We start from the raw sequence: 15,467 nt of genomic DNA on the forward strand, positions 1-15,467 counted from the left end.
TGTTGGAGCAGATGTGGTTTTGTTGGAGGAAGTATGTCACTGTGGGGATGGGCTTTGAGGTCTCATGTATGCTCAGGCCATGCTCAGTGTCTCAGACCACTTCCTGTTGCCGGGACAAGATGGAGAACTCTCAACTACCTTTCCAGCACCATGTCTGCCTCCATGTAACCATCTCCCACCATGATGATAATGGACTAAACCTCTGAACTGTAAGCAAGCCACCCCAATTGAATATTTTCCCTATAAGAGTTGCTGTGGTCTGTGGTCATGGTGTCTCTTTACAACAATAAGAACCCTAAGACAATGTCCTTGTATTTACTTTGGTGGGTTAAATAGTACACATACATTTGACAGTTAAAATATTGACATTTTTCTAGATGATAGAAGTCCAGACCTGGGCATTGGCAGGCTTGATCTCCTGAGTTTTCCTTCCTTGGCTTTTACTATGCTATACCTTACTGCCCTCACATCATCCTTCCAACCTAGATGTACTCTGCACCCTAATCCCTTCTTCTAAGGACACAAGTGGCATTGGACTACAGTCCAGCATGTTGCCTTCTTCTGCCTTAGTTTTCTTTTTAAAGACCTAACTCAATGAACATTGGGTTCTGAGGTGGGCTGGATTAGATTACACACATATATTTGAGCATGGTCATAACTCCACACATAGTATTTTGACCTCTGGTGTCCCCAAATTAATGACCTTCTTTGTTTATAAAATCTACTTACTATATTCTAACATTCACAGAATTCTCAACACATGCCAAAATCAAAGCTAAGTTCAACATATCATATGACTATCATCTAAAATGTGGTAGCATTGAGGTATGATTCCACCTGACACAGAATTCTACCTCAGTTGTAAACCTGTGAAATCAGACAGATTGCCTGCTTGCTATGCAGAGGGGGGAAATGGAGACACTCCCATTTTAAAAAAGGATAATAAGAAATAACAAAGACACCTTATACAAACTCACTGGATTTTAGGCTTCAAAAATGATGTCTCTCTTTTTTTTTTTATCTATTCTCTGTTCTCTAGCATCAATAATGGTCACACCACTAACCTGTAGGTCAGCAGAACAATGGCCTCACTCTTGCCTCTCCAGAGGCAATCATTGGGACCACTGATGCTAAGAAAGTGGTGCTGAGATATTCGTTTGTATCTGGAAGTCAAGTCATCATTTCGTTAAATCATGGTTGTCTGGCCACATCCTTTGTGTTCTCTTCAGATCACATTTCCTCATTGTTTTCAGTGTGAATAGGTAAAGAATTTCCAAATCTTCCCATTCTGTTTCCTTTTAACCTCACAGTCACTTCTTCAACTTATCTCTGTCCTCCCTGTGTTACTTAGCACAAAGGAGAAAAATAAATCTCATCCTCAACTCTTAGCTTCAGATATCCTCCAAGAATTTGCCGAGTTCACCACCCAGAGTTCTTCCTTCATGAGGTGTGTTCCCCATGTAACAGTGAGAAGAGACAAGTAAGTATGCCAAGAAGTCCTCACCAGGCCCACGCAGGGGGAGCTAAGGCCGTACAAAGGTAGTTATTATGTCCCCACTCAGTACAAAATTGTCTACAAATGCATATGCATCTCAAGAAGGGTTGAGTGGTTTTGAGCCACACCTCTGTATGATGATGGCAAGGCATCGTATTTGTGTCAATGTCTCCCCACACACAGAGCAAGATGGGTAGTGTCCCCTAGTTCTCTGCAACCACCATGGCTCTTTCTGCTTTACCTTCCCCACTGTATTCCTATACAAACACTCCTGGAGGCGTCAGTGCTTTGGCCATGTGGTTCCCCTCTGCTCCATCCTGCACAGAGATTGGAAGTAATCCAAAAGTGCTGGAGGACAATGGTCTTTTATCCTATCACTTGTATTATTTCTAATAAAATGCTGATTGGGCAGTAGCCAGGCAGGAAGTAGAGATGGGGTGACCAGGTAGGAAGTAGAGGTGGGGAAATGAGAATTCTGGAAAGAGGGAACTTTCGGTCTGCGGTCGTGATCCAGATGCAGAGGAAGCAAGATGTGACTGACTCGCTGAATAAGGTACCAAACCACGTGGCTAACATAGATAAGAATAATGGGCTAATATAAGTTATAAGAGTTAATAAGAAGCCTGAGCTAATGGGCCAATCAGTTTTATAAGCAATGTAGACCTCTGTGTGTTTCTTTGGGACTGAATGACTGAAGGACCAGGTGGGACAGAAACCTCTGTCAGAAATCTCTGTCAACACCCAGGGGTATTCATCAGTAAGGCAGCCATTCCTTAATGGGGTAAAATAGTCTCTGGTGGTACATTTGACAGTGTATACAGATGCTTTGAGTTGATACAGTGCAGGGATAAAAGACAGTGTTACCAGCACTTGGAAGACAGGGGTTGGGGATAGTACAAATTGGCCCTTGATATATAAGTTGGCCTCTCACAACGTTTAATACAGCCTCAAAGGTCAATATTGTCAATATTTGGAAACTTCTGGAAAGGAGGGCATGCCCTGAGCTCTGAGTTGACTGTTAGAGAACGGGTGATGGGGAGGAGGAAGAGGGAAGACTTCCTCGACTGCACATTTTTCTACTTCTCAGAGCTCTGCAGATGACCATAGACACATGTGAAGTCACGCCTGCCTGGAGGAAGAGGCTACTTTGTTTCTTTATGTGCACTAGTTTGCTTTTCTTCTAAGTTAGTAGTGTTTTGGAAAAGGTTCATCAGAGATTTTACAGAATCCAAATTTCAAAGATTATATGGGTTTTCCTTCATTATGTGTTAGGGTAGAATGTTATCTCTGAAAATATCACTGGACACTGTAATTACTACTGTACCCATTGTCTTGAGAAACAGCATCTAACTTAGCAAAGTAAAAATGTAGAGTCTGCTGATGCTGCAGATGTTATTATTCCTTTTAATATCATTGTAGACCAAGGAAAATGAATTTGTTCATTCTAATGTCCACAGCAACACCAACAGATCTGTTGTGACCTCAGTTTCAGGCTCTTAGGTCAAGCACCCAGAAACCACATCAGATGGCTGTTTATGGAAATCCTTTTTCTCACCTCTTGACCTGGGATTTCACCAGGTCACTGTCTGCCACAAATAAAGGCTTAGGGTGAAGTAAACTCAAATGCATGTCCCAAGCATTAATCTTACTCCTACCTTGTGACCTATAACTTACAAATGTCAGTCACACACATAAACATGAATATCCAGTCATATCATGTCTAAAAGCCAGCACTTCATTAGCTCGCCCAAACTGGCTTCTCCTCTTCATGGACCTGTCCCAAGGGCAACATCTTCCCACAGTCACCCACAGGCAGACATGCCACAGGTGTCTTTAATCTCCTCTTCACCTCCTTTCCAAATCAGAGTCGGTGTCCTAACGATTCAATAACTCAACAACAACCACTGTACCATGCTTCTGGTCTTACTTGCCTCCTGCTGACCTTGATTCTGCTTTCTGTTCCCCTGGGCAGGGCACTAAGTCACTGCCTCTCTGTCTCTTAGCTGGAATTTTCCCAGAAGGAAGAGTAGGGGAGGCAGGGGGCTGATGTTTGGACAAAGTACAGGCAGTCATGGGGATCTTTTACCAGTGAAGCCATGTGTGTGTGACAAGACCACATCTGCGTGTTGTCCACTCTATCCTCTACCTGAGGGGGCCTGGGGCAACCCGCCTTCTCTAGAAGCTTAAGTTTCAAAACCTTTAAACCTTTAAAGTCAGCTACAGCGCCTCTTGCCTCTTTGCTTCTAGGCCTCCTACGGAGAGGGCTTAGGATGCCTTTTGCATTTGGTGTGTCCTTTTGTCATTTTACCTATGCTTGTAAAACCACAGATTTAAAACTTCCCTCATCCTCATTTTCCTTCTTTTAAATCCTCTGAGTTATTTCGATATTGTGTCAGAAGAGGGAAATGAGATGTTTTTGTGCGTGTCTCAAGCCAAATACTGGGGCTACCAGGTCTTATGGGGAAAGTCTGTGCCTTGATTCCTCAGGAGAGGGAAACGCTGTCATGTGCTCTATGGATGAATGAATGATGCCAGGCGGTGCTTTGGGTAACAGATAAGCAGCGCATGGCAACTTTCTCCATCGCGTTTTATTTCCCCGAGCCTAAAATTCTAGTTCCACTCTCAGTTTCCTGTTTCACCCTTGACTGGATTTTGATAACATATGAAATGCCTACGACCTAACAGCATGGCTTCTGCTCCACAAACTGAGTCTCTGCTTACCTATAACCCAGACTTTCTCTTTGTGGGGGGCAGTATCCAAGCTACAGGCTAAAATGTGGGCTTGTGGTTGGCTGGCACTGCTCCCCAACCGCTGAACAGCATACAGGAAAAATAAAAGCAGATGCTAGAATAATGAAATACTCCTCAGAGAATGGGGAATGCTGCCAGTGTGGGTACTGGTGTATTTACATAACGTTTGGGAGCACTGGTGTGTGTGTGTAGGGCTCCTATGGAGAAGTAACTATGTATAACACCTGATCTGAGTAGAAAATAAAACTAAAGGATTAAAGATAGTTTCAGGATATACAAAGGGTGCATGATTGGCAGGTTACCTGTGAACAAAAGAAGCAAAATAAGTCTGAACAATGCTGACAGACAATGATGGGCTTTGTCTTGAGCTGCCCAAATAGAGCAGGTAAAACATCTCATCAATGGTTGCAGTACTGTCCCAGAAAGCAGAATCTTGAGGCTTATCCAGGCTGATCAATCATGTGGCAATACGGACCTTCACCTAGAGCAGTGGTTCTCAACCTATAGGTTATGACCCAATTGGCAAATGTCTCTCTCCAAAATTATTTACACTGTGATCCATAAGAGTAGCACAATTACAGTTATGAAGTAGCAACAAAAATAATTTGATGGTTGGGGGTCACCACAACATGAGGAACTGTATTAAAGGGCTGCAGCATTAGGAGGGTTGAGAACCACTGCCATAGAGAGTCCCAGGTTACACAGCAGAGAGATGTACTAGATGTGGGTGCCAGAGAGTTAACACAAGCCATCAGCTGCATCACGAAGACAAGCTTTAAAACTGAGTGTAGAGGGAAACATCTGTGGAACGTCAAGAGCAACATCACTAAAGTTAACCAAAGCTGCAAACTGAGCAGAATGGTCCAGCACGTTCCTCCCACATCTATGCACCCGTTTCAATCATTACAAATTGCCTTAGGTGGAGAGGCAAACAGAATGAGGATGGGGGAAAGTTCAGTGTGTACTGTGACTCCATCCGGGTTTATTCTCCTTTTCTCATACTCAGAGCCTGGCTGTCATCCTACAATCCAATGAGCTTTTAAAAAAATTGTTGTTGTTGTTGTTATTATTATTAGAACTGATTCTTGATTCTGGGAGCCAGTAGCCCCACAAGCCTGGCTAGAAGGGAGAACGCTCTGTTAAAAACAAGTATAGGATTCCTGGGGTAGAGAGGACCACATTCTCACACTCAGGTTCCTAGGGAAATGCTGCTTCCCTTATGTAGCCTATCTTCATGCTATAGCCCCCCACTTCCCAAGAGAAATGGAAAGGGGGACTGAGATGTTTGTCTCCTTCTTCCTCATCTCTCTCATCCTCAGTCAAGCTCAATCTCTTTTTCTCAGCATCCATCTATCTCTCTGGCTAGATAATCTTCTTGTCAGTCTTCCAAACCTGAGTCTGGTGACAAAGAAAACAATGAAAAGGGAGATTAGTAATAAGCACCCAGTTATAGAGTCGCCATAAGCTGGGCGTGTGCTCCACAGTCTCCATCCTCTTCGTGTGCCTCCTCTAAAAGGCTGGATCTGTCCAGACAGACACATGAAGTATGACGTCAAGCTCCAACTCAGTGACATACAAAACACACATCTCTACAGCCTGTCACATGAGAACTATCAGGTCGTGTAAAGTCATCTTTCCGGTGAAAAATATGAGGAGAAATCTACGGGGCAACATGAGGCTCGGCAGCTCCCTTCTGCAGAAAGCTGAGGACTGCTTCTAATTAGAGTCCATGGAAAGGTGACCCCACAGATAGAGCTCTGCTTCAGACTGAAGAGCCAGCGCAGCCCTCGCCCTGCCTCCTGGATGCAGAGGAAGTTCCCTGATTGGCTTGCACCGCACTTTACATGGTAGTTTCTTCCTGCCTTAGAAGGGAATTGGGTAAATTGTACTTCCTGAACTTCAGTTTCACTTGGTCAAAATGTTTGAGTGGTGCAGGCTTTGCCACCACTGGTTTAAATACTTAGCTGTTCACCAGTGAATCGGACAGGCTTGTCTCACACTGTGTAGTGACAGTAACAGCCACAGCAATTCTATCCAGCTACAAGAGCTTGTGCAAGTCTCTCAGGTCCTCTAAACTCCATATTCATCTGGAAAATGGGCGTCAGTGATAGAGTCGGCTTGACAGACTTGCCATGAGGAATTGTTAAGTGTATGTGTGGGCAGCTATGCTTATGGAAATGCTAAAATGGATTTCTGTCCTGGGTATTTTTTTTGATTCTTTCTTTTATTTTTATTTTTTTGAGATAACATGAATTAAATCAATCCCTCCTTTGGTTTCTTTCCTCTAACCCCTATATCCCTCAATTGCTCTTTCATATTTTTTCTTTTTTCATCTTTTCTTTCTTTCTTCATATTTTTTCCTTTTTTCTATTTTTCTTATTCTTCTCTTATATCTTACATCCCAACCAGTAGCTTCCTGTCTCTCCTCTCCTCTCAGTCCCTTCTCACCCACCCTCCTCCCCCTCATCCACTTCTCCTCCTTTCCCTTCAGAAAAGGGCAGGCCATCAGGGATATAGCAAAAACATGCCTTAGCAAAATACAATAAGACTAGGCACACCCCTCATATCAAGGCTGGATGATGAGGAGAAAAGGGTTCCAAAAAAAAGGTAAAGGAGTCAGAGATAGCCCCCGCCCCACAGCTGGGAGTTCCACAAAAACACTAAGCTACACAACCATAACATATATTTAGAGGACCTAGGTCAGGTCCATACAGGCTGTGTCATTGTTGCTTCAGTCTCTGTGAGCCCCTATGACCCCTGGCTAGTTGATTCTGTGGGGCATGTTCTTGTGGTGTCTTCAATTCCTCTAGCTCCTTTAATCCTCCCTCCTCTCTCTTCTGTGGAGTTTCCTGGCTTCTGCCTAGTGTTTGGCTGTGGGTCTCTGCATCTGCTCCCGTCAGTTGCTGAATGAAGCCTCTCTGGTGACGATTATGCTAGACTCCTGTCTAAGAGGGTAATAGAATATCATTAGGAACCATGAATCTTTTCACTGACTTTTTTAAAAACAAAATATTTATTTATTAAAAATTTCCACGTCCTCCCATCCTCCCATATTCCTCCCAATTCCCCCTACTCCCCCTCCTTTCCAGTCCTAAGAGCAGTTAGGGTTCCCTGCCCTGTGGAAGTCCAAGTCCCCCCATCCAGGTCTAGGAAGATGTGCATCCAAACAGACTAGGCTCCCAAAAAGCCAGTACATGCAGTAGAATCAAAATCCGGTGTCATTATCATTGGCTTCTCAGTCTGCCCTCATTGTCAGCCACATTCAGAGTCCGGTCCGATCACATGCTCATTCAGACCCAGTCCAGCTGGTCTTGGTGATCTCCCATTAGATCAGCCCCACCATCTCTGTGGGTGGATGCACCCCTCTAATTAACCCAATTAAAAATGGGGCACTGAACTGAACAGAGAATTCCCAACAGAAGAAGTTCAAATGGCCAAAAGACACTTAAGGTCATGCTCAACCTCCTTAGCGATCAGGGAAATGCAAATCAAACCAACATTTTTTTTTTTTTTTTGCCTGTCATGTTTGGATCTATCCTAGGTCTCTGGGATATTCCACATCTGGTTCCTGGTCACCCAGGCAATGGCAGGCATGGGATCCCTCTCATGCTGTGGGTCTAAAGATGGACTAATCATTGGTTGGCCACTCCCACAAATTCTGAACCACCTTTATCCCAGCACAACTTGCAGGCAGGATAAATTGCAGGTAGAAGGTTTTGTGGCTGGGTTGGTATCTCAGTCCCTCCATAGGAAATAACCAGTTCAGGCTCTGTATCCTCCATTACTAGGGGTCTTCACTAGAATCACCCTCTTAGATTCCAGGAGATTTCCATTGCACTAGGCTTCTACCTAGCTCCTAACAGTCCCAATTCCAGGCATCTCTCCCAGCTTTCGATGGCTTCATAGCCCCAACCAGATCCCTTTTGTTCCCATCCCCACCTGTCCCAGTCTACTTTAGAAATCTATTCTATTTATGCTTCCCAGGGAGAGGTATATGGCCTCACTTGAGCCTTCCTTATTACTTAGTCTCTCTGGGTGTATGGATTGTAGCATGATTATGCCTTATATTACAGCTTATATCCACTTATAATTTATGTTTGAATTTCTGGATCTGGTTTACCTCAATGCAGGATGATGTTTTTCTATTCCCGTGCATTTGCCTGAAAATTTCATGATGTAATTTTTTTAATAGTTGAATAATTCTGTTTTGTAAATGTGCCTAATTTTCTTTATCTGTTCTTCAATTCTGGGACATATAGGTGGGTTCCTATAGCTTGAATTCTAATTGGTCTTAATAGTAAAAACCTGGAGTCAGATATCGGGGTAAATGCTAAAAGATCAGAGAAGCAAAGGAACCAGCCACAAGAGACTTTACACTTCTACCAAATCTTCAGACCAAAGTGGGTAAGATCCTCTCTCCACAAATCCTTAGACTAAATGTCATGAGCTCCTGTCTCTTCCCACCTTATATTATATTCCTCTCTCTGCCCAGTCATATCCCTTCCTGTCTCCACCTTTCTAGTACTGGTATTAAAGATGTGTGACTCCCAAGTACTGGGGCTAAAGGTGTGAGTTATCATTGGTTCTGTGTCCCTTTTAGACTGGATCAATATCTTGTAGCCCAAGGTGGCCTGGAACTCACAGAGATCCATTTGCCTCTGCCTCTGGATTTAAAGGTGCTGGCACTAAAAGTGTGTGCAGCACCACTACCTGGCCTCTATGGCTACCTAGTGGCTAGCTCCACACGCTGATTTTCCGGCAAGCTTTATTTGTTAGATCACAAACAAAATATCACCACAGTTTCCAGTTCCTGGCTATTATGAATGAAGTTACTATGAAAATAGTTGAGCAAGTGTCCTTGTGGTATGACTGAGCAACTGTTGGGTATATGTCCAAAAGTGGTATAGCTGGGTCATGAGGTAGAACGATTCCCCACTTTTTGAAAAATTGCCATATTGATTTCCAAAATGGCTGTACAAGTTCTCACTCCCACCAGCAATGGAGGAGTGCTCCCCTTACTCCACATCCTCACCAGCATGAGCTGCCATATGTGGTTTTGGTCTTAGGTATTCTGACAGGTGTAAGTGGTTTCTCAGAGTTGTTTTGATGTGCATTTCACTGATAGCTAAGGATGTTGTACATTTGTTTAAGTGTTTCTTGGCCATTTGAGATTCTTAAGTTGAAAATTTTGTTTAGATTTGTATTCCATTTTTAATTAGCTTATTTGGTTTGTTGATATCTTGTTTCTTAAGTTCTTTATAAATTTTAGATATTAGTTCTCTGTCAGATCTGTAGTTTGTGAAAGAAGATCTTTTGACATTCTATAGGCTGCTGTGTTATCCTATTGACAGTATCCTTTGCCCTACAGAAACTTTTCAGTTTCATGAGGTTCTATTTATTAATTGTCATTTTTAGTTCCTTTGCTGGGTTCTGTTCAGGAAGTTGTCTCCTGTACCAATGTGTTCAAGGCTATTCCCCAGTTTCTTTTCAATCAGGTTCAGTGTATCTGGTTTTATATTGAGGTCTTTGATGTCTTGTACTTGAGTTTTGTACACAATGATACATGTGGATCTTTTTACATTCTCCTACAGGCTGACATACAGTTACCACAGAACTATATGTTGAAGATGCTTCCTTTATTCCATTGCAAATTTCTGGCTTCTTTATCAAAAATAAGGTGTCCATGGGTGTGTGGATTTATGTCTGGTTCTTGATTCAATTCTACTGATTCACCTGTCTGGTTTTATGCCACAACCATGCTGTTTTTATTACTGTAACTCTGTAGTACAGCTTTAAGTAAGGGATGGTGAATCCTCCAGAAGGTTTTTATTCTACAGGATTGTTTCAGCTATCCTGAGTTGTTTGTGTGTTTGTTTTTCAATATGAAATTTAGTATTGTTTTTTTCTAGGTCTGTAAAGAATTTTGTTGGAATTTTGGTGGGGATTGCATTGAATCTGTAGATTATTTTTGGAAAGGTGACAATTTTTACATTAATCCTACTGACCCAAGCAAGGGAGATCTTTCCATCTTCTGATATATTTCTCAATTTCTTTCTTCACAGACTTGAAGTTTTTGGTCTTCAGGTCTTTCACTTGCTTGGTTAGTGTTACCCCAAGATAATTTATTATTACTTGCTATTTTTTAAAGGGCGTTGTTTCCATGATTTCTTTCTCAGACCATTTGTCATTTGTATATAGGAGGGATACTGCTTTGTTGTTGTTGGTTTTTTTTTTACTCTTGTATCCAGCACTTTGCTGAAGGTGTTTATCCTCTGTAAAAATTTCCTGGTAGTTTGGGGTCACTTAGGCATACCATCCTCTCATCTGAGAATAGAGATACTTTGACATCTTCTTTACCAATTTGTATCCCATTGATCTCCTTTATTTGGCTTATTGTTCTAGCTAGAACTTTAAGTACTATATTAAATAAATATGGAGAGAGTAGGGAGCCTTGTCTGTTTCCCAATTTTTTTGGTGTTGCTTTGAGTTTCTTTCCATTTAATTTGATGTTGGCTATAGGCTTGCTTAAATTACCTTTATTATGCTTAGGAATGTCTCTTGTACCCCTGAACTCTCCAAGGCTTTTATCATGAAGAGGTGCTGGATTTTGTCATTGATGGATTTTTTTTTTTTTTTTTGTAGTTGAACCATCCCTGCATCTCTGGAATAAAGCCACTTGACCATGGTGTATTGTTATGTTCTTGGATTCAGTTTGCAAGTAATTTATTAAGTACTTTTGTGTTAATGTTCATGAGGGAAATTGATCTGTAATTCTTTTTCTTTGTTGAATCTTTGTGTGTTTTGGGTATCAGATTGACTGTGACCTCATAAAATGAATTTTCAATGTTTCTTCTTTTTGTGTTTTGTAAAATAATTTGAAGAATATTGGTATTATCTCTTCTTTGAAAGTCTGGTAGAATTCTAAGGTAAAAATCTTTGGCCCTGGACCTTTCATTGGTTGGGAGAGTGTTAATGACTATTTTTATTTCACTAGGGGTTACAGGTCAATTTGAATAGTCTATCTTATATTGATCGAACTTTAGTAAGTAGGATCTATCAAGAAAATTGTCTATTTCTTTTAGTTTTTCACTTTATGAAGTACAAGTTTTTGAAGTCTGACCTAATGATCTTTTATATTTCCTTGCTGTCTGTTGTTATGGTTCCCTTTTCATTTCTGATCTTGTTAATTTGGATATTCTCTCTCTACCTTTTAGCTAACTTGTATAAGGTTGCCTATCTAGCTTAGATTTTCAAGGAACCAACACTTTGTTTCATTGATTCTTTGTATTGTTCTCTTTGCTGCTATTTTATTCATTTCCCCTTAACTTGATCACTCCTTAGCATTTCTCCTCTTAGATGTGTCTGTTTTTTTTGTTTTGTTTTGTTTTAGAGCTTTAAGTTATAATATTAAGTTGCTAAAAGGAGATCTCTACAGTTTATTTTTTAAGGCCCTTAGTGCTATGAAATTTTCTCTTAACACTGCTTTAATTGTGTCCCATAAGGTTGGGTATGTTATGCATTCATTTTCATTGAATTCTAGGAAGTTTTTAATTTCTTTCCTTATTTATGCCTTGACCCAGTAGTCATTCCCTAGAGACCTCTTCAGTTTCCAACAGTTTGGAGGCTTCTTGATGTTTCTGTTGATGTTGAAATTAAACTTAAATCTGTGGTGGCCTAATAGGTACAGGGGCTTATTTCATTTTTCTAGTGTTTGTTGAGATTTACTGTGTGAGTAAGTATGTGGTCATTTTGGGAGTAACTTTCAGGAGGTGCTGAGACGAAGGTGTATTCTTTTGTGTCTGAGTGGAATGTTCTGGAGATGTCTGTTAGATCCATTTGGTTCATAACATCTGTTAGCTCCACTCTTCTGTTCCATTTTTGTCTGAATGACTTATCCATGGCAAGAGTGGGCTATTGAAGTCTCCCACTATTAATATGTAAGGTTTGATGCGTAATTTAAGCTTTAGGAATGCTTCTTTTACAAATGTGGGTGCCCTTGTGTTTGGAGCATAGGTGTTAAAAATTGAGCTGTTATCTTGGTAGATTTTTCCTTTGATGAGTATAAAGTGTCCTTCCCCATCTCTTTTGATTAATTTTGGTTGGAAGTCTATTTTGTTAGATATTAGAATAACTACAAAAGCTTGCTTCTTGAGTCCCTTTGCTTGGAAATCTTTTTGAGAATCTTTACTCTGAAATAATGTCTATCTTATTAGACATTCTATGCTGAGGTGTGTTTCTTGTAAGCAGCAGAAGGATGAATATTGGTTTTGCATCCATTCAGTTAGCATTTTTATTGCAGATGAGTCCATTGGTGTTGATAGATATTAATTACCAACGATTGTTAATTTCAGTGTGTGTGTGTGTATTAGGCATTGTTTGCATGAGATTATTTATTTCCTGGGCTCTCAAGGTTGCAGTTAATCTCCTTGAGTTAGAGTTTTCCTTCTAGTACCTTCTGTTGGGTTTCTTGGATTTTTCAATAAAAATTGTTTAAAATTAACTTTGTCATGAAATATTTTGTTTTCTCCATCTATAGTGATCAAAAGTTCTTCTGGTATAATAGTCTGGGCTGACATCTGTGGTCCCTTAGAGTCCACATCCTTCTGACTTTTAAAGTCTCCATGGAGAAGTTGGGTGAGTGTAATTCCAATATGTCTGCCTTCATTTGTTACTCAGCCCCTTTCCTTTGCTGTTTTTAATATAATGATTTGTTCAGTATATTTAGTGGTTTGATTATTATGAGGTGGGGGAAATTTCTTTTCTGCTCAAATATACTTGTTCTGTAAGTTTGTTGTTCTGTAAGTTTACTAAGGTTAGAAAATTTTTATTCTATGATTTTGTTAAAAAATACTTTCTTCTATTCCTATTATTCTGAGGTTTAGTCTTTTCATAAAGTGCCAGCTTTCTTGTATATTTTGTGTCCGAAATTTTTTAAATTTAATATTTTTTTGACCAGTATACCAATTTCTTCTATCACTTCTTCTACACTTGAGATTCTCTCTTCCATCTCTTGTATTCTGTTGGTGATGTTTTCATCTGTTAATTCCTGTTTGCTTACCTAGATTTTCTATCTCCAGGATTCCCTCAGTTTGTGTTCTCTTTATTGATTCTGTTTCCACTTTTAGGTCTTAAACATTTTTATTTATTTGTTTCACCTGTTTGTTTGTTTGTTTTTTCTTGTCTTTCTTTAAGGGATTTATTTATTTCCTCTTATTGTTTGTGTTTTTCTGGATTTCCTTAAGGCATTTTATTCATTTCTTTTAATTGTTTCTTTGTGTTTTCCTTGATTTTTTTAAAGGGGATTTTTCATTTCCTTTTTAAGGATGTCTATCATCTTCATAAAATTGGTCAGAAGGTTGTTTGCTTGTTGATGTGGGAGTGTCATATATCAATCTGTTGATTTCATTGGCTGAGCAATAAAGAAACTGCTTGGCTTAGCTTAGAGCATAGATGGGAGGAGGAAACAGAATAGAATTCTGGGCGGAAGAGGAAGTGAGGTCAGACTCTGCTCTGCTCCCGGAGAGACTCGACAGCTCTGCTCTGGAGCAGAGACGCCATGCTTGCCATGCTACACTCTCCCACGATGGATGGAGGCTAGAATCTTCCTGGTAAGCGCACCTTGGGGTGCTTACACACATCATTAGAAATGGGCTAGTCCAGGTGCGAGAATTAGCCTGTAAGGGCTAGAGTTCATGGGCCAAGCAGTTTTTTAAATGAATACAGTTTGTGTGTTGTTATTTTGGGCATGAGCTAGCCAAGCGGCCGGGGTGTTGGGGACGCAGCCCCGCCGCCGCTTCATATTTCAACAGCTTGTGCTTCAGCTGTATTGAAATATTCATGGCTTGCTATATTTAGGACAGTTGAGCTCTGGTACAATATTGCCCTGGCTGTTGTTTATTTTGTTCATATACTGACAGAAGGGTTGTGTTAATGGATTCCAAATTCTAAAGGGGATTCATAAATAAAACCACATTTCTACATGTGCTTTGGTTAACTAGAGGTTAGTGATAGATAAATATAAAGGGAAAACAGGTAGGTATAGAAGGTTAATAGCTTTTCTTTAGGGTGAGAGCTGAGGGTCAGCTGAGGTTAGCACTTTCCCAAGTCAGCTATGGGAGAATTAAGGCACTCAATCTCAAATGAGCTTGGACATCTCTTTATCTTTGAAAGTCCCAAATGTTATCAATATAAAAGACTCCTTTCCTGACTGCAGAACATTCCATGGGGCGTTCCAATGGCCAAATGGAAGATGTTTATAGGGAGTTTAGCTCCTAATGTATCTCAAAATAGAAAGCAGAGATTAGGCTGTGGGAGCCAAAGTTTCTGGCTACATGAGTAAATTCTCTCATGGAAGGTCTCCTAGCATGGGGGAAGCCATCCAGTAAGTAGAAGAACAAGGCAGGCTTTGAAAAGTCCACATTCCTTGTGGAACAAATGGATCCAGGTATGAAGCATGTCCCAGTATATATTCGATGTATCAAGACTACCTAGCTAAATGAAAAGTCATGTACTAGACATCCATAGATGTGTGCCCATAAGATTGAGATGCAATCCTAAGATTACATATACACATCACATGAGATTACACACTACAGTGCAGGTATTGGGGAGACATCTAACTTCTGCAGCAAAAGTGAACAACAGCTGTCAGAGTCGATGGAGCTGTAGACCTTGTCTGGACAGGATTAATCCTCCATCAGATAACCATGCCTCTGATGGATTGACATCTGAACATTAGTTGCCACCTGCTGAAACTCTCACGACTCCCGCCAGAATAATATACATATATAATATGTGAATAAATATATCAGAGACAGAGAGATGACTATTACCCAAGCAAGATGAAAATGTCCTAAAGGCTGAAATTATGTACGTTAATCTGCTTTTATAGAGAACATTAAAATAGAAATCCGTGGCTAAAGTGCAGCTCAGAGGGACACTCCAAACAGCTGGTCCTGAATAAACACTGGCCAGTCAGCAGTGGACAGGCATCAATGTGCAGAAAGAGCAGTACCCTTTCTGAGGGCGCACATATCCCTTAGGAAGCAACCTCAGTGTGTTTGCCTTGACTTTCTTTCAGGCAGTTCTTCAAAAGCACAACGAAGGTAGCTTAAGTTAGTCACTCCTAAACGAGACACATGCCAAGTGTTACACACTAGTGAGTTAAGCTCTCTGGGGGAAAATCTAACTCTCTCTCTCTCTCCATATATATATATATATA

At 40.7% G+C, this 15,467-nt stretch overlaps 1 protein-coding gene across 2 annotated transcripts in view; it reads left to right on the forward strand.

Moving 5' to 3' along the window:
- The window catches only part of LOC126513742 (arylamine N-acetyltransferase 3-like), an 80,888-nt gene that overhangs the window by 37,914 nt on the left and 27,507 nt on the right, over nt 1-15,467 (forward strand). Inside the window, exon 1 of one of the 2 annotated variants that reach the window (XM_050162263.1) lies at nt 12,782-12,880. The exons of the other annotated variant lie outside the window; for it this stretch is intronic. The gene's annotated coding sequence lies outside the window, so the exon portion shown is untranslated. Of the gene's footprint in view, nt 1-12,781; nt 12,881-15,467 lie in introns of those variants that run through there. 2 annotated transcript variants of the gene reach the window in all.

Source organism: Alexandromys fortis, unplaced genomic scaffold (assembly GCF_014885135.2).
Source record: "Alexandromys fortis isolate MF-2015 unplaced genomic scaffold, M_Fortis_MF-2015_v1.1 scaffold_110, whole genome shotgun sequence".
Lineage (NCBI taxonomy): Eukaryota > Metazoa > Chordata > Mammalia > Rodentia > Cricetidae > Alexandromys > Alexandromys fortis.